Below are 23531 nucleotides of genomic sequence, written 5' to 3'. Positions count from 1 at the left end.
TTCATTTCATGTGTTTATAGGGATATATTTTGCTTTGTCTTGCTTTGTTTTGTTTCTCCTTCTAATATAGAAAGGATAGAAATACATGTTAAGACTCATGTATGCGTAGAACTATAAACAGTTCACGTAACAGTTCTTGTAAACTATAAACAGTTTACGAGAACTGGTCATATAACACATGATGAAATGAACAAATACTTTGAAGAAAAAGAGACACTGCAGTACCTAGTGTTGATCCCGTAGTGTCATGATGTGAAATCCAGCAATACTATTATTCTTTGTTCAGAGTGATTTTAGCCTGCTTTGGTTTGTTTTGTCTCAACATAAATGAAGGTATGGATAACTGCATGTATGTTTAATAGTATAGGATTGATAACCATATTACTAAGTTTTTGTTGGATATTTGAACAGAACAGTTTGCAGTCTCGCTGTTTTTTTAAATTTTTTTTTTTTTTTTTTTTTTTGTCTTTCTCGGTACTGGGGATTGAACTCAGGACCACACACTTGCAAGGCAGGTGCTTATGAGGCTGAACTAAATCCCCAGCCCCTAAGTCTCACTGTTTGAATCCCCACTTTGTATGCTTCAGTTTGTATCTTGAACAACTATTTGTAAGAGGACAATATTTAATCATCAACTAGTGATTTCTTTCTTTCTTTCTTTCTTTTTTTTTTTTTTGTCTTTTTCCTTTTTATTGGTACCGGGGATCGAACTCACGACTGCCTGCAACTAGTGATTTCTTACTGTTTATTTTTTCTTTGAAAGTATGTATTATTTCTACCTGTTTTCTGTTTTTTTTTTTTTTAGTCTTTCTTTAAATAAAATTAATTAAAACGTCAGCATCATTCTTGAAGGGAGAGAGAAAAGGAATTAATCTCTGATCTGCTTAAGGACTAAAAGGCAGATAAACTTGTACTAAAACATACTAAATCTATTTTTTGAGAGCTTCAGGATTAAATATAGACCAGATTTTTAGAATATGGTCCAGGGATAAGTGAAGGTCAGTTCATTCTGGACAGGACCCAGGGAAGGGCAGCCCACCATTTTGGAAACTTGGTCCTGAAATTCAGCCAGGGAGGTGAGAATTGCCTTAGACCAAACACTGCTGTAAATTGTGTTTGCCGGTGGCAGGGCAGTGAAGAAGGGACAGAAGAGTGACTCAAATGTAAGAACTAAATCCTAACCATCTTAGATGCAGAAAGAAAAGATCAAGAGCTTTTTCAGGGTGGATCTGTAATCCTTGGCAGAACATGCCTCTAGAGACGAAAGTTAGGATTGATGCCAACTATATTGCCAAATAGAAAATGAAACCAGTAATCAAAGGACCTGAATGGCTGCTTTTTAACCTTTTGAAAGAGAGTGAGAGACAAAAATAAAAGTGTTCCAATTATATTGTTTAGGGTTTAGTTTCTAATAAATGACTGAATCAAAGTTCTCAAATCCCTGCCTCCAAAAATGACCTGTTGTCTCCGGGGACAGACAGAGGCAGTTAACAGTTCAGAAGCTGTCTTGGGCAAAAGTAGCCCTGAGGCAGAGAGGCTGTCAAGACATCTCTGGTTTCATTGCCAGTTACTGCTACAGCAGTTTTGGCCAGGGTTTATTTAAACCCAGTATGAAGATAGGTAGCCCCAGATGTCTGTATTACGTAGACATTAAAGTCTGTATCCACTGTGTCTCATTAGAAGTTAGTATTTAAGAGTAACATTACATCTCTCTAATCTAGTTCATAGGTCTGAGTAAGTCCTCTAAAAACCTCAGTGTACATATCCAGATCATCTGAAAACTCTCCTGGATCTTGTCTAATCTGTTTTAGATCACTGAGACAAAAGGGGCCATCAATGTGGGTAGTTATAAATTTCCCATTTACTTCTTGTAAGAGATTTTGTCCTTGAGAAGCTTTAACAAAATCCGTTAAGGATGGATACAGCCTCATGGAAGCTTTAATTATGGCAGGCCTAGACGGTCCACCTGTGAGATCCATCGGGCAAGTGGGGGCAGCCTCAGATTCATTAACAGTGGATGCTTTAAGGGCCGGAGGGGTCTGGTTCTCCTGCAGCTTACATTTATATTTGAACACAAGTAAGGATTATTTCTTTAGTGCAGACAGTCTGAACAATTTTGACCATTTTTTCCTCTTTCTTATAATTGTGAAATAGCATCAAATCAATGTTTCCCTTTGTATTAACAATCATCTTTAATGAAGGAAGCATTGCTTAGCACTTAACCATTGCTTTCTAGTTCTTTGAAAGAGTGCTTAAATGTCTTTTTTTGTTGTTGTTGTAACACCAATAACTGTAATATTTGCAACTTCTCCTTATTTAGGGTCCATAGGTTAACTCATGCCAGCTCAGTAATTTTCCATTGGGTTTAACATAGTTTGAGTTAACGTTGACTCCAAGAGTTCCATTGTAAAGAGTCCCTCTACATAAGCATTCTTCTTCCCTGAGCCCTACTCAAGCTGGGACTATAGGCATGTGCCACCACACCCAGACTGGGCAGAGGGAAACGCAATAGGGGAAGCTGCTTTTCTGTTACCAGGCTCTGCTGCTGGCCCATTGTGGCCACCTTATTCCCTCTGCACAGATCCTGTAACGCCACGGCCAGCTCTGTTGCTGTCACATCTCCAAAGGTAACAATACTGCCATCTTGGGCATGTTGCATCGATTTCTAAGAAATCTGGAGGTTTGAGCCAAGAGTCTCTCCACAAGTTTCATTAGAAAATCATATTTGCCGAACCACTACCAGTGAAGTGAGTTTGTGAAGAACAATATAGGAATCCAAGCAGCCAAACTGATAAATTTGGAATTTAATTAGCTGAGCTCAGGACTACTTTTATATAGATTCCCCCCTCCCTTTCAGAGTTCAAACAAGTGGCCCTGAATTGAAAAGTTACAGCGTTTTTAAAAGAGAATCACAAAAGACATCCTGTTGGAAACAGTTTAGCTAGAATCTTACATTAATTTTTGGCTGACACATGTATCCTGCTTCTTGAGCAGGTGAATTTTTCTCCTGTGGGTATAGCTCATTCTGCTTTTCTCATCAGTCTTATACCCTAAGTAACTTTCTATTTTCCTGGGTCAAATACAGGGCACTAATTAAATGCAGGGCTCAAGATGGCATCAGTTATGCCAAGTTACAACACCTGGAAATAACAAGGTTCAAGAACATCTCCTTGAATAGCTGCCTTTTTAAGAGCCTATTGGTATGTGGGACACACAGGGTTCAGAACGTTTTTGTCTTTAAATCGTCTGGAGGTGCAGGATGAGTTTCTTTAGAATTCTCACCTAGCTCTGAGTTTTCCCCAGCAGCCAGTGGCACACTGGGTGGCTTTTTGTTTTCCTTTTATTTTTCTCTCTTGTCCTATTCTAAAACAGAAATGTTGAGAGTACTAATATTTAACGGATCTTAGATTTTATCAGACTCCAATCTCTTTAAATTGTTTTTGAGCTGGGTGTGAGAGGATGACAGGGCAGGATCTTTGCCAGTTCGAGACATGCCTGGGCTACGAAATGAGCCCAAGGCCAGCCTGAACCTATATAGTGAGACCCTGTTTCAAAAAGAAAAGAAAAAAATTTTTTCACTTTGTCCCAATTTTAAATGTCTAAAGTTCCTGCCTCTGGAAACCAAGCATTATACTCAATTATTTTTTGGAGTATTTTGGTGATACTGCTAGCTGACACTATGTACTTTGCCTTCTTTAAAGGAGATTTTATGTTATTTTATTTTATATTCTTGTACTGGGGATCGAACTCAGGACCTTGCATTTGCCTGGCAGGTGCTTATGCCACTGAGCTGTATCCCTGACCCAAAAGAGATTTTTAAGAAAGAGATTTTGAAGAAAGACATTTCAAAGAAAAACATTTCAAAGAAAAAGATTTGAAAGGGTTTTAAAGAGATTAAAAAAAAAAAAAAAGACATGTTAAAGAGATTACCCCTTGTTTTAATCCCAACAAAACTCTTACATTGAAAGTACTTACCCTAGCTCCTTGCCGGATGTCTCTGGAATCGTCACTTGAGATCTGACCACTGTTGAAATACTTCTAGTAAAATCCACCAGGAAGGCAAGTCCTCTAAGAGTTCGGGCCACATTGGGCACCAGTTATTGGATACCCCTGCAGAGAGTCCCAGTCTTCTGCCACATGTTATGATGCACAGCTGAAAGAATAAAAAGAAAGAAAGAAGAAAGGCAGAAGGGAAGGAAGAGAGAGAGAGAGAGAGAGAGAGAGAGAGCGCAAGACAGACAGACAGACAGATAGACAAAATGGTGGAACAGTCAGCATCAAGGATGAGCAGTTGTTCATAAGGAGCAGAAAGTCTCAAAAAGGTGATACCAAAAATTCCAATCTTCTGTTCTTCCCTTAGGAAAGTATGTAAAACTAGCCATTGTGAATTTGTGGTCCCCAGCCAGGTGTGGTGGTGCACCCCCGTAATCCCAGCGTTCTGGAAGGTTGAGGCAAGATTACAAGCAAATTCCAACCCAGTCTGAAAAATTCAGTGATTTAGCAAGACACTGTCTCAAAACATTAAAAACAGGGCTGGGGATATAGCTCAGTGAGAATGCTTTCCCTACTCCAGCCCTCGGTACCAAACCCCACACGTAGGCAGCAGTCCTTTATTTGCATACAAATGAAAATAACAAGGAGAAATGACCTTTTGGCAAGATTAGCCCTAAAAAATGTAGATGTAATTAAAGGTCTGAGAGAAAGGGTGCTTACTTTCCAGTAACAATTAAAGGCATGTCTTGAAAAACCTCTGATTGGAGGAAAACTGTTCACAGTGGTGTACCACCAGGATTTGTACATGAGCAGTCTTTTTGTGTTTGCGTACAGTTGTTTGAGAAAGATCCTTTACAATTTGTAAAAGTTAGTGGAATTACTACACTTTGCAGGCATTATGTATTATAACACCTTGACTCAATCCATGATTACAAGACACAGTATACTTAAAAAAACAAACACGGTACTCTTCTTTATTGCTTTTAATTATAGGAATAAATGTTAATTATGAAAACATTTAAACAATACAGAAATTAAAAGAACAGCTTTCCATTGCCTTCCAATTTCAATAGTTTATACCTTCTAGACTTTTTTCCATGCATATATAAGTATGAATATGCTTTTGCATAAGTGGGATCCTACCATTTACATTGCTATTGTTTCCCAAATCCATTTTATTTCAAGGAGAAAAGGAAAAAAAGATAAAAGAAAAAAAAAAACCCAAAATTTCAAAACATGTCAATCAGGGGGCAACAACTATACACACAAATGTACACTGTCATCCCCAAATCATTCACCCAGAGCACAAGATACCTGCATTCAATTATCTGAACAATACCAGCACAAATAATTCTCTTCAGGGAACTCAGAGAAGTCAGTAATTTAGCTATCTTAACAATTTAATGCATATATTGTTTCTTTCAGATTCTCACACTGAGACAATATGATGTTTACAAGTGTATCTTATTTATTTCAAGTATGAATATAGTCTCAAGTTGCATCTATTTACATATAAAAGTGTGTGGTTTATCCTTTATGGCTGAATAGTACTCCTTTGCACAAAGATACCACATCATTTTTATCCATTCGTCAGTCGATGAACACTGAGGTTGTTTTCAAGATCTGGCTGCTACAAATTGTGCTGCCATAAACATGGGTGCACATTTATTGTTATGGTATGATATTTTTAATACTTTTGGGAAAATATCCAGAAAGGGAATAGCTGGGTGCATGGGATCTCCAGCCCTGAATTTCCACACTGATTTCCACAGTGGTTGCACTAATCTGCATTCCCACCAACATTGGAAAAAGGGTTCCTTTTTCTCCACAGTCCTCCAGCATTTGTTATTACTTGATTTCTCACTAGTAGCCATTCTTTCTGGGGTGAGGTGTTTTAATTTGCATCTTTCCAATGGCCAGTAATGTTGAACATTTATTTGCCATTTGTATTTCTTCATCTGAGAAGTGTGTGTTAACCTCAGATGCCCATTTTTGGACTGGTTTGTGTGTGTGTGTGTGTGTGTGTGTGTGTGTGTGTCTGTGTGTGTCTTTTTTGAGAGAGGGTCTTGTTATGCCATTCAGGCTGGCCGTGAGCTCACGTTGTAACCCAGACTTGTCTCAGATTCACAGTGATTCTCCTGCCTTAGCCTCCCAAGTGCTGGGACTACAGGTGTACACTCCCACACCTGGCTTTGGTTTGGATCTTTAAATCTCGGAGGACTGAGTGCTTTTTATGTCGTGATAGTAATTCTTTGTCTGAGGTACAGCGGGCAGACACTTTCTCCCATGTTGCGGGTTGTATCTTCACTCTGCTGGTGGTTTCTCTTGCTGTGCAAAGGTTTTTCAATAGAGTGAGATGTCAGTTGTTGATTCTTTGTGATAGTTCCTGTGCAATTGGGTTTTGTTCACTTGCCTACACCAATGTCTTCAAGAGTTTTACCTACTGTATCTTCCAGCAGATTTAATGTTTCTCTTTCTGTGTTTGTTTGTTTGTTTGTTTGTTTTGGTACCAGGGACCAAACTCACAACCTCCTGCTTACTGGGCAGGCACTTATACCACTGAGCTAACTCCCCAGCCTCAATGTTTCTGTTTTATTATTTAAGATTTTTGATCCATTCCACTTTTAGCTTAGTATGTGGTGAAAGATATGGGGCCAGTTTTAATCTTTGGCATGTGAGAGCCGGTTTTTCTAGTACCATTTATCAAAGAGGTTTTCTTTCTTCCAGTCAATGTGTTGGGCTCCTTTGTCAAAGATAACATGGCTTAGTGTGTCTGGAGTTGTTTCTGCATCTTCTAATCTGTTCCATAGATCTTTGGGCATTTTTTTTTAACCAGTACCACACTGTTTTATATCACAGTAGTTTTTTTTTATTTTAAAGAGAGTAAAACTAAGCATAACAAATCATAATAAAGCAGATCAGAAGAAAACAATGTAAGTGACACAGATTTCAAAGCAAGAAAACAGGAGATCTACAGTAGCTGCCTTAATGTCTCTTGTTTTCTTCTAAATAGTTATCCATATCTTCACACACAAAACAATGTAGTGTTAAACTGATCAGAAGAGAGAGGTGAAGGTATTACAGGCCTTTAAAACCAGACAATAGGATAATCAACAATGGCTTCCATGATGTCTCTTGTTCTCTTTAAAATAGCTTTCCATAACTTCATGTATGTTGAAATTGAACAATACAAAACAGACAAAAACCACTCTGAACAAAGAATAAAGGCATTACTCACAGTAGCTTTTACAGTATAATTTCAAGTCCGGAATTGTGATGCCCATTGTCTTGTCTTTGTTGCCCAGGATTGCCTTTGCTATTCTAGATCTCTTCTGATTCCAGATGAGTTTTAGAATTGATTTCTCTAATTCTGCAAGATATAATGTTGGAATTTTGATTGGGATTGCTTTGAATCTGTATAACAGTTTTGGAAGTATGCCATTTTCACTATATTGGTTCTTCCTACTCAAGAACGTGGGATATCAACCGTCTTCTAATGTCCTCTTCAATCTCCTTTTCCAGGGTACTGTAGTTTTCAATGTAGAGATCTTTTATGTGATTTCTTAGCTTGATTCCTAGGTATTTCATTTTTTTGGATGCTATTTGTAAAAGGTATTGTTTCCCTGATTTCTCTTTCAATGAGTTTGTTATTTGTGTACAGGATTTTTGAGTGTTGACTTTGTAGTCAGCTATTTTAATGAATTTGCTTATTAAATCTAGTAGTTTTTTGGTGGAGTTTTTGGGGGTCTTCCAAGTAACGTATCATGTCATCTGCAAATAACGATAGTTTAACTTCTTCCTTTCCTGTCCTTATTCCTTTTATTTCTTTCTCTTTTCTAATTGATCCAGCTAAAGTTTCCAGGACTACGTTGATTAAGAGTGGAGATAGTGGGCATCCTTGTCTTGTTCCTGGTTTTAGAGTGAAAGCTCTCAGTTTTTATCCATTTAGTATGATGTTGGCTGTTGATTTGTTGTAGATGGCTTTTATCGGATTGAGATAAAGACCATCTATTCCAATTTTCTGTAGGATTCTTTTGATCATGGATGGGTTTTTTGTGCATCTGTTGAGATGCTCATATGATTTTGGCCTTTGGTTCTGTTAATGTGGTATATTACATTTATGGATTTATGCGTGTTGAACCATCCCTACAGCCCTGGGATGAATTCCACTTGATCATGGTGTATAATATTCTTTTTTTTTTTCTTTTTATTGGTACCGGGGATTGAACTCACGACCATCTGCTTGCAAGGCAGGTGCTTATGCTGCTGAGTTAAATCCCCAGCCCCTAATATTCTTGATGATTTGCTGCATTCTGTTTGCCAGTATTTTTACTGAAGTTTTTGCATCAATATTCATTAGGGAAATTGGCCTGTAATGCCCTTTCTTAGATGGACCTTCCCTGATTTTGGTACCAGAGTAATACTTGCTTTCAGGAATGAATTTGGAAGTATTGCTTCTCTTTCAATTTCATTAGAGAGTTTGAGAAGTAGTGATATTATGTCTTCTCTAAATTTCTTGTGGGAATTCATTAGTGAATCTGTCAGGGCCTGGGATTTTCCTTGTAATGGTTGCCTATGCTTTGGACAGCTTACTTCTCAGTGCCATGGTTCCCACACATAGATAAATGAGATAAATGGAGTTTTATAAGGATTTATGAATTAATATTTAAAGCAGTGTCTCTTAAGTGGCAAGTACTTAATGTCATAATTGTTACTTTCCTTGCTCGAGTCCACGTTGGCTTCTTTAAGTGTGAGCAATCATGCCTCTGCATTCAGAGATTTTTCTTCTATGATTTCTTTAATTTTACTTCTGCCCTCATTAATTAATTTCTTTTTCCAATTCACTTCTGCAAATGGAATTATAGTAGACCTATGTGGAACTTCCTGGATCTGTCTTTTATGATTCTCCTTCCCCTACACTTTGTATCTCTTTGTCTTTTGTTTTTTAATCTCTTTGTCTTTTTGCTTGATATTTTGGAGATTTCTTCTACATTTTCTTCTATAGCATTAGTTTTGATCATTAGCTCAAATTGTAATATTTATTTATTTTTTCCCCTAACCCACATTCTCAGTCCCTTTTTAAAATTTTGAGGTGAGGTCTTACTAAGTTGACCAGGCTGAGCTCAAACTTACAGTCCAGAGTGCTTTCTTTTCATTTTTATGGAATTAGGGCTTGAATCCAAGGCCTTCACACTGAACTACATGCTGGGGTTCAGTTTGTATCCTTAGCCTCCCAGAATGCTGAGTTCATAGGCATGTCCCATGATGCCTGGCTTTGTGTTGTTCTTTTTCTTTTTACTTTTTTTGAGGCTTAGGCCTCAAAAAAGGGAATTACAGACCAATCTCCCTAATGAATATTGATGCAAAAATCCTCAGTAAAAATACTGGTAAACAGAATGCAGCAGATCGTCAAGAGTATTATACGCCGTGATCAAGTGGAATTCATCCCAGGGATACAGGGATGGTTCAACATATGTAAATCCATAAATTCATGATTATGTCTACCTCCTTAAAGTAGGTAAGTTACAGGCGTGTACCACCACACTAACTGTTTGACATTTTATTTTAATTTCCAAAAGTCTATATTTTTTCAAATTGTTCTTTTTTATAATAGTCCTCTTGTATCATAAACAGAATATGTCGTGTAATTTATGTTCTCATTGTTAATTAGAATTTAAAATTTATTTTCTATCCACTCTCTTTCCTCTTGATAATTTTTTTTTTTTTTAGTACTGGGGATCAAACTCATGACCTTACACTTGCTAGGCAAGTGCTTGTGCTGCTGAGCTAAATCTCCAGTCCATGGTAAATCATTTTATATGTTTACCTTGGTCCCATAAAAATTTTATGAATATTGATTTTTATAGATTCGTAATATTACCAGAGTTAATTGTATTGATGGCTAATGTGAGCTCCCTCTGCAGTTTGAGGTTCTTTGTCTGAGAGGTTTTCCCTTTGCATGGCAAGGAAGACTGCTGTATCCTTGGGTGATACGAATCTTCTCTCTGTATCTGCTCTTCTATTCCTGAACTAGAGATCCAAGGTAATTAGGCCTCTTGGCTGTTATAACAGAGGTGTTTCTCTTTTTGAACAGGCTCCATAGCTACTGATACTTAATTCTTTTATTCCTTTCCTTCTGAGGATACATGGGAGGTCTAGGAGAATATCTCCTTGTAGTTAAAGCAGACTGTGTAGTTGAGTCTCGAGGGGACAGGAAGTCCAAAGAACTGATAGCAGAGACAAGAGCCCAACTGAAGAGTCAAGAACAAGAGCTAGAGGCCCCAAGGGAGGAGTACGTCCTCTTAGTGAGTGTTAGAAACGTTAGCCAGTGCTACTGAGTTCAGAAGCTTAGTCTTCTAGACTAAGGTCATCTTCACTAGAGTGACAACCCAGTCAATAACTATTCATATTCATTCAATATGTAAGAGGTGTTCTTAGACACTGAACTCAAGAAGACTTCAAAAGTTATGAAAGGCTGAAGGTTGTTAGAGAAATGTTTATTTATTTAAAAAAAAAGTTGAAGTGTTTAAAAATGGGACAATGAGAAAGATCCCACAACCCAAATATTGGGTACTGAGGTTGATTATATGGAAAAATTTATTGGCTCTACATTAAATGTATTAACATGGGATCTCTTGTATGCTTCTAGGCTGGAGCCATGCATAGGTCAAAGCTGCCCATCAGAATTGCCCTCTGCATGTCTTCGATAAGGAACACTTGGCAGGAATGCAGAAGTTCAGGGCAGAGACTAGCTGACGGGGATCATCTCAGCTGGGTGCATGTGGTTCTCTGAAAAGGTGCGGATGTGACTGCCGGAGAGACGCTAACAGACTCAGCTATGGGATGTAATAATTATGCTAGGTTGAAGTCAGCACAGCATATTCTGCAGAACAAGTCTGGATTTGCTAGTACCCTGAAGTTTCCAGTAAAGATATGAAGCTATGGAGACTTTATGGTTTAGATTTCAAATGTCCCCAAAGTCTCATGTGTGTGGAAGGTGATTGGATGATGGGGGCACTGTACTCACCAGTGACTCACTCACTGATGAGTTCCGTAGCTGAGGGTGCTGCTGGGAGGTGGGGCCTGGTTAGTGCTGGGTCCCTAGGGCATGAGTTGGAAGAGTGTGTTCTTGTCCTTGACTCCTCTTTCTCTCTCTGCTTCTTGGCTGCCATGAGGTGAGCAGTTTTTCTTCTACTCTGTGCCATGCATTTTTTGTCCTGAAGCAGCTGACCATAGAATAAAATCATGAGCCAAAATAAACCCCTCATCCTTTAAGTTATGTGTAACAAATATTTTGCCCCAGCAACAGGGAAGTGACTAGTACAAGAGAATTCCTCCCCTTGGGCTGACATTGTCTGAAGTTCCCCTTGGCACTGTTGCAGAGTTAAAAGGTAGTTTATGCCTACGGGCCATCTCACAACTCCCAGCCAAATATTGGTCCTGAGGCATGTTTCCCTCCCCACACCAGGCCTCTGATCTGTCTTAGCTCTATTCTAGGTTTTATGAGAGAAGGTGTTTAACACTTCATTTCTCTCTTAGCTTGTGCGTGAATTAGTTACTCTAGGTCAGTGATGAACCTGTGTCACACATGTTATTTTTTTCTTTGAGTCAGAATATGTTTATGAGTTGTTTTTTTCTAAAATAAACCCTCAGTGTTCATGTTTAATTGCAGTATTGGCACTTTGTGATAAATAAGTAGGTTTAGGGTTATGGCCACTAAAAGGCTCACTATCAGTGCTTAAGATCTTGGTAAAAACTGTTGTAACTGTTTACTTCCTCTCTCCTCCCTGTTGACACCTTCATTGAAAAGGCAACAGACCATATTATGTGATTTATTTCTGGACTCTGTTTTCATAGCAATGTTTCAGGATTTATGAATTATATACTATCTTAGAAATCTTTACTTTTTGAAGGATCAGGTTCTGTATATATAAAATATGTAAATAGTTTTATATTCTCAGAGTGGACACAGAGTGAACGTTTGTTAAATGTTAAAGTTTTAAAAAATGAATTTTGAATTTCCTACTTATTAATAGGGCTAATTGAGAGTTAGCTAAATTAAACTCTTTTCATTTCTCCCTCTAATAACCTGATAGCTGTAGGGACCAGCCTTATCTGAGATTATTCCAGTCCAAATTTTCAGTATACTAGTTGGCCCCAGCACTATAACTAACAGTAACAGAATAGCCACTGTTATCACATTGAAGTTCCCAAAGTTTTTGTAGGATAGTAATTCAGTTTAGTTAGTTGTATTATGCAGCTTAGGCTGGCTTTCAACATACTTCATAGCCCAGGCTGACCTCAAACTCACAGAGATCCTCCTGCCTCAGCCTCCCAAGTGCTGGGGTTTTAGGTATGCACCACCGTGCCCAGCGAGCGTATATTTTTGAAAGTGAAAATAAAAGATAAAAGCCTAGTTGCTTTTTCTGAGTTTTGTTACAAACAAACTGATGCATAAATCGCTACCTTTTGAGCATATAAAAAGTAATAAGTACCTGGTATTCATGGATTAACTCTTTAATTACCTTGATTTGTATTCACTCTGTTTCTCAACATTGCAAAGAAACAAGGCTTTCCCTCTGCATTGTGTATGGGTCATTTGTTCTGCGGTGAAGACTCATGTCTTATGTATTAGTATCAGAATATTCATGGCTTCTGTTCTGTTTTCACATATCTTTTCCACACCAGTGTATCCACATGTGTTATACTCAGCAGACTTGGAACTGACTTTGATAGGTAGCTTTTTTTGGCTTTTTGAGACAGAATCTCATTTGTGCAGTTCAGGCTGGCCTTGAGCTCACTTTGTAACTCAGGCTGGTCTCAAACTCACAAGGATTCTCCTGCCTCAGCTTCCCAAGTGCTGGGATTACAGGCATGCGCCACCATGCCTGGCTGTTGTGTAGCTGAGCTGGAGAGGTGAGTGCACTGTTGCCGTAGTGGAGCTGCTGGAGAACTGACAAGCAGGGTAGAGCATGATCTGGTGATTCAGATTGGTCTTGGCTGTCTTCGGCTTGCTTATGGAGTGGGAATGGTTTCAAAATTTGAGAAACTGTGTTTGACTTTATTTTAAACATCTTCCTCCTAAGTAAAATGGACAGATTGGAATATAGAGCTCTTAAAAGCTCCTGGCATTTCTGCTTTGGTAAAATTTACAATTAGAAATCTTTTAATTGTAAGGAACACAAATCTAATTAAAACTGCCTGAAAAAAAGAAGGAAATTTATTAATATAAGTGAGAAACCTAGGGGTATTCTGATTTCATAGATAGCTGGATTTGGGGACACAATCAAATCTTTTCATCTTTTCTCAGTTGTATGCTCTTATCTTTTTCTCTGCCTGCTGCAGAGCAGCATTAGGTTATATGTAGACTTTATAGTCCAAAAGGAAGAGAGATCATGTCCCCTTATGTCCAGAGTTAAGCTCTCTAATCTTGGTACTTCATTTATCTGTATAGCGGGGATAGCAGTTAGGTCTACCTTATACCTCTGTTAAGGGATTAAATGAATTAATGTTTGTGAAGTGCTTGGAATAGTACTTGGCCCAAACCCTTAATAAATGTCAGTGATTATTATGCTCACTTTGCAGGAAAGGAAGTTTAGGTATAAGAAAAGTAAAACTGCCCAGTCCTTAATAACTGATTAAAAGGAATCATTACTTCTTGAGAAATATCAACAATAGTAAAGTAATTATACTTCTTTCTATGTTATAATTTTGGGTTGTGCCATTGAGCTTTTCAAATATTCAAGATAAAAAATGTGTCTTCTACCTCTGGTCTGCGTTAATAGCCATGTGTGTGTGCATTTCAAAGTTATTGAAAAGTATGTAAAAATTTGCCTATGTGATTGTAGTATGTGACTGGAAATCATACTAGATCTTCCTGATTTGGAAGTTTGTACATGCTCTGCCCTTCCTGCTGGACAGTTCTAAGGAGCAACCAGAACTGGCTTTAAAAAGAAAAATGAGCCGGCTGGGGTGGCACACAGCACTCAGGAAACTGAGGCACGAAGATCATAGCAAGTTTGAGACAGCCTGGACTACATAGGGAGAACCTATCTCCACAGGGAAAAAAGAAATGTTGGGAGTAGAATAGTGGTTACCAGAGGAGAGGGAGAGTAGGAGGAGGGAAGGCTGGGGAAAGATAGTCCAGGGGTGTTAACTTACAGTTAGATACAAGAGATAAGTATCGGCATGGTGTTCAGCAGAAATCAACAGCGTCCTATATAAAAAAATCAATGAATCTATCTATCTATCTATCTATCTATCTAACTAACTATCTAATCTTTCCCCAAAAGCACCCAGTTCTGGCTGGTGCGCTTTGGTCATGATGGCTTCAGGCCTGGGTGGCTACCTCTGTGAAGAGGGGAGCCAGTGGCCAGGTTCTCAGGGGCTGTGACACAGCCACCTCTGCTGCCTCCTTGGAGCATTTCCAGAAACTGCAGGAGATCGTCTGCAGCCTCTGTGAAGACAGAGGGAGGTGGGTGTGGGAGACCCCAGGCGGCTGGGTATCGCTGGAATCTAGGAGACAGTGATCAGAGATTTTAATGAAGAGCAATAAGAAACAAATGAAATGCTGGCAGAGATGGAGGAGGAACTACAGTAGGCACCTGCTTTCTATAAGCCCTTAATGTCTAAGCTTCGAAACTACCAGAAGGACCTTGCCAAACTGCATGGGGAGGTGAGAAGCACCTCTGACAGCATACCTGGGGGCTGAGGAGAGAAGCAGCAGGACACATATGCTGTGGAGAATGACCAGATGAATCGGCTACAGTCCCAGAGGACACTGCTTCTGCAAGGCCTTGGAAGTGTCAACCAGCCACCTATAGTATTGAGCGGTCTCCTTGGATTACTGTAGAGACTGGCGGATTGGCTTGAAATGATGGAAGAATTGGGGGAGCAATAAGGTCAGCTGGAGCACATGAAGAGCAGAAGTGACAACCAACAAGCTGCTGCTTTCCACTGTCATCTTACGGGAGCTTGTCCTTCTGGGAGGTCTGGCTTAATACAACTTGTTTGCAAGCACTGAACTTCTTAGAGGAAGGGCCTTGTGGACCAGAACCTTGAGCCTATGGCATGATGAATGATGTTAGGGAGGCTGTGGAATGAGCATGTTGCTGTTATGTGCTGACAGTTCAAGGATGCACTTGTATTGAGGCTGTGGAAAGAGCAGGCCAGACAGAAAACCGTGGAAATGGGAAGGAAGAAGGACAGAAGCAGTGTGATATACCAAGAAATAAATGTTAGTTTGTGATTTCTTCACATTAAAAAAATACACACATTCTGAATGTTTTTACCACAAGGAAACAATAACTGTTTAAAGTGATAAATATGCTTACTCCTATTTGAACACTACAGAATATACAGTATATGTATTGAAACCTTACATGGGACCCTATAAATACATATGTTATGTGCAATTTTTATGTGTCAATTAAAAATTGTAATTGTAGCCACCTTCGTATTTCTTATGTTGAATATAATCATTTAGGTAATTCAAATTAAAATATTCTATATAAATACCCATATACTAATTATTATATAAATGAGTAAAACTTCATTGATTAAAAACAGCAAAATTATGTCAACAGAAGGTTTTGCTGAAGACTTCTGTGAGAAGCTGTGTTGCAGAACTCAGCATCTGTAGGCTGCAACGTAGGCAGCACAAGAGAAAACCAGAATCAAGAAAGGGGCTACCCAGTGGGATGCTGTTAGGCTGAATCCAGGGCGTGGGCTGAATGATCATAGCATATAGGAAAAAATAAAGGACTAATTATTTCATAGATAGATAAGAGGGCAAGTGGTAGATGACATATGGTAATTTTTTTTTATTGGTAGCAGAAACTTGAAAGTCCTAGGAAACTGGAAAAATGAAAAATAGGAAATAGCTAGAAACTTTTTAAGGTGAAGCAAAATACACTTGCAAAAGCATTAAAAGTATTTTCAATAGATTTCAGGGGCAGACAGACTAAAGCTATGGCAGGATCACATTATGTTGCTTAAACTAATACTTTAGTTTTTCTGGGAAAATACCTGTAGACATTAAAACAAAAGCATTTCCCAAAGGTTCCTGGATAAAGGGCATAAACCACCTGTCTTGGTTGTTTTTCTCTCATTGCTGAGACAAAATACCTGATGCCAAAATTAGAGGAGGAAAGGTTTATTTATCTTACGGTTTTGGAGGTTCAGTTCAAACTCATTTGGCTCCAAGGAAGGATGTTCATGGCCACCACAAACAACAAGCGTGAACAGAACAAAAAGAGGAAAGACATGCCTTTTTCCTGCCCTCACACTGTATGCTGGCTCCACGCCTGGATGGGTGCAGCACTCACACCACCCATCCTAGCACCAGACAAGTAACCAATCATAAATGCCAGACTCAGACACATCCATGGTTGCATGAGGCTTGGGGGAGCCATCTAAACACAAACCATAATACCACCTCTTGAGATACTCATTGAAATACTGTTCTTTATCATTGTCCTTAGAGATTCTGACTGTGTGGGAATTATGGGCATATTTGGAAAAAACTGCCTTAGCCAGAGTACCCTGTTCATCCTCACAACTTCTGATGTTTTTCTGTCTCCTGCCACAGGAACACAGACTGAATAGAACACTGATACAGAACACAGACTGAAAGGTCCTTATGTGCTTCACTACCCCACAGTTATTATTTGTTTTTAAGAAGTTGTACTTACAAATGCTTTTAGAAAAGTAATTATTATTAAGCAGTAAACATTATATCAAATACTTACGCTGTTTATTTATGTACTTGGTTGTTTCCAGGAGGGTTAAAGCAGTTGCTTTTTCCCTGGAGCACTATTTTTACTTGAAAGCATGGATAAAGTGTGGGTAGACAGACTTGAGTGTTTGCATAAATATTCTCATAAGTAAATGAAGTAAGTTCACCAATTTAAGGAAAATAGTTGATGGTATACGTTATTGGTAAAATTTTGAGCTTTCAAGAAAAAAATAAGTTTTGGAAAACTTGTATCTATAACTATGAACTTCACAACTTCCTAATATAATAATTGGAATTAGACTTTTTTGATGAGATTAGCAATGGTATCACTGCGTGTAATTTTTTGATATCATATGAAATATGTCAACATTTGAAAGATAAGCCCATTTTCCAGCCCAGTGCATGCTGTTACAAAATCAAATAAGGGTAAAAGTGCAAAATAGACCAGTGAGTACTTTAGTTTTTGTTTACTGACCAGTGAATTTTAATGAAATAAGATATTTAATGTAACACAAAGTTCATTGATAGCTTTCAAATTGGACATTGGATGTAACCTTTGAGAAACCATCACATGTTGAATTTTGCTATAGTATCAAAGAACGGTATCCACAATTAACTATAAAAGTTTCTGACGTATTCCTCCCTTTCCCAACTGCATAGCTGAGTGAAACCAGCTTTTCTTCATAAACTTCAACCAGAATATCATATTGCAACAGATTGGCTATAGAAGCAGACTGAGACTCCAGCTGTCATCTATTAAGCCAGACAGTAAAGACATTGGTAAAGCTGTGAGACAGTACCCCTCTTTTCAAGATATTTTGGCCAGGCATAGTGGCCTGTAGTCCCAGCACTTGGGAAGCTGTGGAGAAAGACTTTTGTTTAGGAAATTAGAATTCATTTTCCTAAAAACATGTTATTTATGTTAATATAATTGATTTTTTATTTTATCTTAAAAGTGAGTAAACATTAAAAATTTTCTGTTTTCATTTCTAGTATGTTGTATTGATAATAAACAGAAAAAAGCTCTTTGGGGCACCCCAGTGATTTGTAAGCGTGTAAGGGGGCCCTGAACTGAAAAAGTTGAACTACTAACCTCAGATGTGGCCGAGGAAGGAGAAGCATGAGAGGCCGTGTGGGCTTCCTTGAGACTTGCTCCTTCTGTTCTTCACGTCCCTCTGGAATCATGAAGAGCGGATCTGGTCTGCTGCCATGAGGACACGTGGGTCCTGCGAGGATGGACGCAATAGTTAGCATATTCTTGGCTAGGCCACACTTGGGCTTCCATATTATGAGATTTAGGAAAAAAGATGGTTAGATAGAGTTCTTAATATTTTTCCAACAGGAAGCTGTTTTTTATTTTCACAGATCCAATCATTGTCCATATAGTTCTGAGATAAAGTTTTAACATAGCTGCCAAGTCTTGTCTTTGAAGTCAGACAAGCTCACCTATTCCAAAGCTTTATGACTCTAATCTCTTAGAGCTGCTGTTTCCTGCTCATGATGTAAACTTGAATTAACAATAAGCTGGTTTAATAGTATTGTTTATACTTAGTGGATGTGTCAGTAGATTTTTTTGTTTGTTTTTGAGTAAGGGTCTCATTTTTGTGTAGGCTGGGTTTGAACTACTCTGTAGCCCAGGCTGGCCTTGAACTCAAAGTGATCTTGCCTTAGTCTCCTGAATGCTGGGCTGACAGGTGACAGTACCACGACCAGCATGTGAGTAGATTTTTCCAATTTTTTTTTTTTTTTTTTGTCTTTTTCATTTTTATCGGTACCGGGGATCGAACTCACGACCGCCTGTTTGCAAGGCAGGCGCTTATGCCGCTGAGCTAAATCCCCAGCCCCAAATTCTAGTTTTTCTTGTTCTTGGGGAAATATTTTTAGGCCTGGGAGTTTGAGGTGGCAGTTAGCTTTACTGTTGTATTTGTAAATCACAGCGGAATGACTGCAGTCTTCTGTCAAAAGAAAGCTGTTCAGCCCAAATAACAGAAATATTTGATTAAGTACATATTTTTATAATAAATCCCATCCTTCTATGCACACATACATATACAAAGGTTGCACAACAAAGCAGGTATAAAATAATCTGGCACATGATCAGTCATACCTTTTAAATTATCAGCTAATTTCTATTTGGCTCTTCAGAAATCTGATAAACACTTTGATATTATGCTAATGAGAATGAATAGCTTTCAGTGAAAGGCAGTTCCTTTGGGACCAGTTCTGTTCTTTTGAAGATATATGTGCTGTACTTTTAGATATGAGCACGTAAAGTCTAAATCATACCAGATCTTGTTCGGAACTGTCTTTATATACTAAATCATTCACCATTTGCTAATTTTAAAATGTAGTCTTTGTCTTCTCTAGTTTTTCTGAAAGCTCTTTCTGTACTGAAAAAGGAATGCCAAAAAGAAGGGACATGTCATTGCTCTGGAGTTTTATTCTGTTATTTCCTATTGCATAGAGATATCCTGTGACCTGTGGCTCCTGAAGATTTGACAGTTGTTACTGCTTGCAGATAGGGATTCCATGTACACAGATATGCATTTTCCTCAAAGGACACTCAAAATGTAAATGCTGTGAAAAGAAGTCTTAAAACATGAAGACAATGTCATATTCCAATAATCCTTGCAACATGAAGCCATCTCTGGTGTCATCAGTCGTGACCAGCTTTTCTGTGACTTGGCTCCTCACACCTCTGACTGTACCACAGAATGCTCCTCATGTTTCCTGTTTGTCTGGAGTAGACCCTGTCTTGCTTTCTTGTCTTAGTTTGTTCAGGAGACTTAACCAGTCTTAACAATTGGTTTAGGATATATTTGAACACATACGCTCTCTTTTTTGATGCTGTCATTTTTCCTTAAAAGCCTGCCTCCTCATACCAGTTTTTATTTATAACCAAGTATCCATGACTTTCAGGTGTGAAATTCAGAAAGTAGAAAGAAAAATACAGACAGGTGCCTTAGTGGCCATTGCTAAAACAAATTCTTTCTTTCCTTCTTCCCTTCTTTCTTTCCTTCCTTCCTATTTAGGGAGTTGTCATGCTTTCAGTAGGAAGAAGTATATTCTGCGTAGGAATGACATAGGTTTGAATTCTGTTTTTACTCTTCATCAAACGTATGGCTGACTCAGGTGCTTGTACAGGGGCTTTCTCATGATAGGCAGCTCAATGAGTGTTGATTTCCTCTGTGGTCTCCAGAAGTCTTTTTCATTTTGGAGAGTATTTGAGAGCATCACAGACACTTAGATACTCTGAGATCATGCAAAAATATCTGAGCATATCCAAAATACATAAAAATCTTTTAATAAATATTTTAATGTGTTTTAGCTAGCCATCCACTATAGCAAACAATATGAAGTTTTTTTGGAAATAAAAATTACTTGCATATAATTAGGGCTTAATAAAAGTAAATTTAATGATGTGGCTTTTGAATTTTTATTATTAAGTGAGCATTAGAGTTTTATTTTTTTCTTTTCAAAAAATGTTAAAACTTGAAGATGGCCGAGTGGTAAGCATCAGAGAAAGAGCCTCTCTGAGAGTTGCCATCCCACTGAAATATAGCAATGCTAGGAAAAGAAGGAGGAGGGAAGCAGGTCCCCTGGACTCAGGAAGGTTCCAAAGTGAGAATTGAAGTCCACAGAGAGAGTGAAGAGAGAAACTTCAACAAAGAAGGAGGAGGCAGCCAGTGGAGCCTTCTCCCTTGTTGCAGAAAGAACCAATATCAAACTGAATGAAAGACTTTGCATTGAATAATCTAGAAGGCAACTTTATTGAATTTATGTTGGCAGGTTTGGGGACTATAACAGAATCCAGATCACCAGCAGGGAGCCAACTTTCAGTCCGGTTTAAATTCAGTTTATAAACAGGAAGTACAAGGACAGATGGCAGGTTGTTATTATATGATTGGTTATATGAATTAAGTCATATATTGTCAGGCAAGTTAACACTAAATAGATTTACTTAAAAGGAATTGCTTACATAATATCCTGGGAATGAGGGGAGGGGGTTTAAGCAGTGCAAACAGAATTAAAAGTGTTCTTGATTGGATCACTTTGTGCCAACCAAAGTCCTTGAATGGTGGAATAGTCAGATTGGCCCAGCACATTATCAGAAGAAAAGCAGCTGAACCTAGACAGTCAAGGTTGACTGAATTTAGCAGAGTGTTTACACGATAGGGAACAGGAACATAGGCAGAAACTACTGTTTGATTTTTAACTTGCTATAACATGTCTATAAGTTAGCTGTTCTATAACTGTGCCTTTGCTACTTACATAATTTTATCCTTGCATATATTTAATGGTGCACTTACACTCTGAGTTAGGATTCACCATGTGAGAGGAGAAGTTCAAACCTGCAGACACACAGTGACTGCTGCCAACCCCAGAGGCCTCCCTAGAAAGGTGCAACAGTATAAAGGAACAGTGGACATGGAGGACTGACTACCAGGATGCTGTTTGATGCCATTGTTATTGCTGATTGTACCACATTAGCCAAAGTGACCTAATGGTTTTGGCCAGCTGTTTTTCTTGGTATACCAGGACTCAAGGTCATAGAAAATACGGTGGGGTAGTGCCAAAGAACCAGGGGCTGGCCAAACAGGCAACTTTTCATCTCCAACAAATTGCAGAGGTAGGATCTTGTAACAAACTCAAAATCCAAAAACTAGCTATAACTGAGAAGTACTCATTTCCTAAAGGTTCTAAATACTAGCAATAAAGCAACTCAATATAAGTAATTTATAAGCATAACCCAGGAATTAAACTAAAAAGAAAAAAATATGAGAAAACATTTAAAGAAGATGCAACCCTAGACATCTAGTTCACCAAAGGCAAACCCAGTGGGCATTGAGATGGACAATCTGAAAGCCACCCACTTGATCTCTCTGAAGTGATAACAACAAGACAAATGAGTAAGGCCCTAGAAAAAAATCAAACCAGAAATAATTTCCCAGATAACTACTGAGATGGTGACTACAAAAACAAAACAAAACAAAACAAAATGCATGCTAGTGAGTCTAGAGCACATACAGATTAAAAAAAAAAAATAGAGGATCTTAGGAAAATGATGGGAACCATGAGTACCCGACATAGGACAGAAATGGAATCCATAAAACAGATTGAAGCAGATATCCAGGAGACTAAGAATTCCATTGAAAGTATCAATGGCAGAATGAGCCAGTGTATGGATAGAATCTCAGGTATAGAAGATAGGTTTGTGGTCAGTGATCATGAAAAGAAAGATTTCTTAAAAATAGCAAGAGATCACTAGAAATCAATCCAACAGCTGCTAGGTGATGCAAAGAAGAATAACATAAGATTGATGAGAGTCAATGAGAAAAAAGCAGGAAATAGCATAAATGATATATAACAAAAAAACCTGTTCACAGATGTCATGGTAGAAAACTTCCCTGGCAGGGAAAAAGAATTTGATATAAACATAATTGAGGCATAGAGAACTCAAATTAGCTATGATCAAAAAGAAAAAAAAACCCTACAGCCAGGCATATCATAAGCAAGATTCCAGAAATTCAACACAGGAATAGAATATTAAAAGCTGTTAAGGAAAGGAAATAAATCACCTATAAAATTCCCACCAGCCCTCAAGTCAAAGAGAGCTTGGAGTGAAGAAAAACAGCCTCCAACCCAGACTGATGTACTCCATAAAACTGTCTTTCAAAATTGATGGAGAAATAAAATACTTCCATGACAAAGGACACCTCGGGAAATTTGTGAATATCAAACCAGCTCTCCAAAAGGTTCAGAAGGACATTCTAGAGGAAGATAATAAGGACTTCAGCTCCCTGAAACTCAACAAAAGAGATCTACCAGACAAGGCAAACAGTTTAACAGCAGGGAGGGGAAGAGAGACATCAAGAAGAAAATAATATTTGTCTGATAGGTCACATATCAGTTATAACCATCAATGTGAATGGCTTCAATTCACTATAGTCAAAAACACAGGCTAGAAGAATGGATAAAGAAGTAGGATGCAACAATATGCTGCATACAAGAAACATTTAATTCAAAAAGAAATTCATAGATTAAAATTCAAAGGTTGGAAAGCAATACTCCATGTGACAGGAACCCAGAAAAAAAATCAGGGATGAGTATTCTATTTGTATACCAAGTGAGTTTGAAGCCAAGACTACTTAAGAGAGACAAAGAAGGTCACTACAACCTTGTAAAGGGAAGATTGCACAAAGAGATACTAATCATAACTATATATGCAACAAATACCAATGCACCTAACTATGTGAAACAAATATTAACAGACAAAAAAATCAAATAAACACTAATCCAGTTGTGTTGGGATCTCAGTGCCACACTCACAAATAGATCAATTAGACAAAAAAATCAACAATGAAATATTAGAACTGAGCCAAACTTTTGAACAAATGGACTTTGTAGATGTGTACAGAGTGTTCCACCCCACAACATCAGAATACACATTCTTCTCAGCTACAAACAGGACTTTCTCCAAAATAGACCACGTACTAGCTTATAGAACATGTGTAAGTAAATACAGTGAAATTGAAATCATCCCATGTGTATCGTCAGACCATGGTGCAATGAAATTGGAAGTCAGTGGTAAAAGAAACCACAAGAACTTTATAAACACATGGAAATTAAAAATGTTAAAAAAATTTTATCCCTTTTCCATGAAGTGATTTCATGATCTCTTTATATATTATAATCACATGTATTTACCCAGAGATGATTCTTTTCTCTCCTTTCTCTAGAAACTAAACAGCATGGGGAAGAAGCATACAACTTTTTTTGCTGTTAAGATTCTGTGAAGTAA

General features: G+C 38.1%; 1 protein-coding gene and 1 pseudogene across 2 annotated transcripts in view; both read left to right on the top strand.

Annotated features, from left to right (window-relative positions):
- The window catches only part of Ttc27 (tetratricopeptide repeat domain 27), a 202539-nt gene that overhangs the window by 76180 nt on the left and 102828 nt on the right, over positions 1–23531 (top strand). The window lies entirely within an intron of this gene.
- LOC134471381 (vesicle transport through interaction with t-SNAREs homolog 1B-like) overlaps positions 1–23531 on the top strand; it is a 29025-nt pseudogene extending 5494 nt beyond the window's left edge.

The sequence above is a fragment of the Cavia porcellus genome, unplaced genomic scaffold, assembly GCF_034190915.1.
Source record: "Cavia porcellus strain 051 isolate PalLab524CR breed Dunkin Hartley unplaced genomic scaffold, mCavPor4.1 scaffold_1, whole genome shotgun sequence".
In the NCBI taxonomy this organism is placed as follows: Eukaryota; Metazoa; Chordata; class Mammalia; order Rodentia; family Caviidae; genus Cavia; species Cavia porcellus.
Note: the sequence above shows the minus strand (reverse complement) of the source record. Positions and strands in the feature narration are given on the sequence as shown.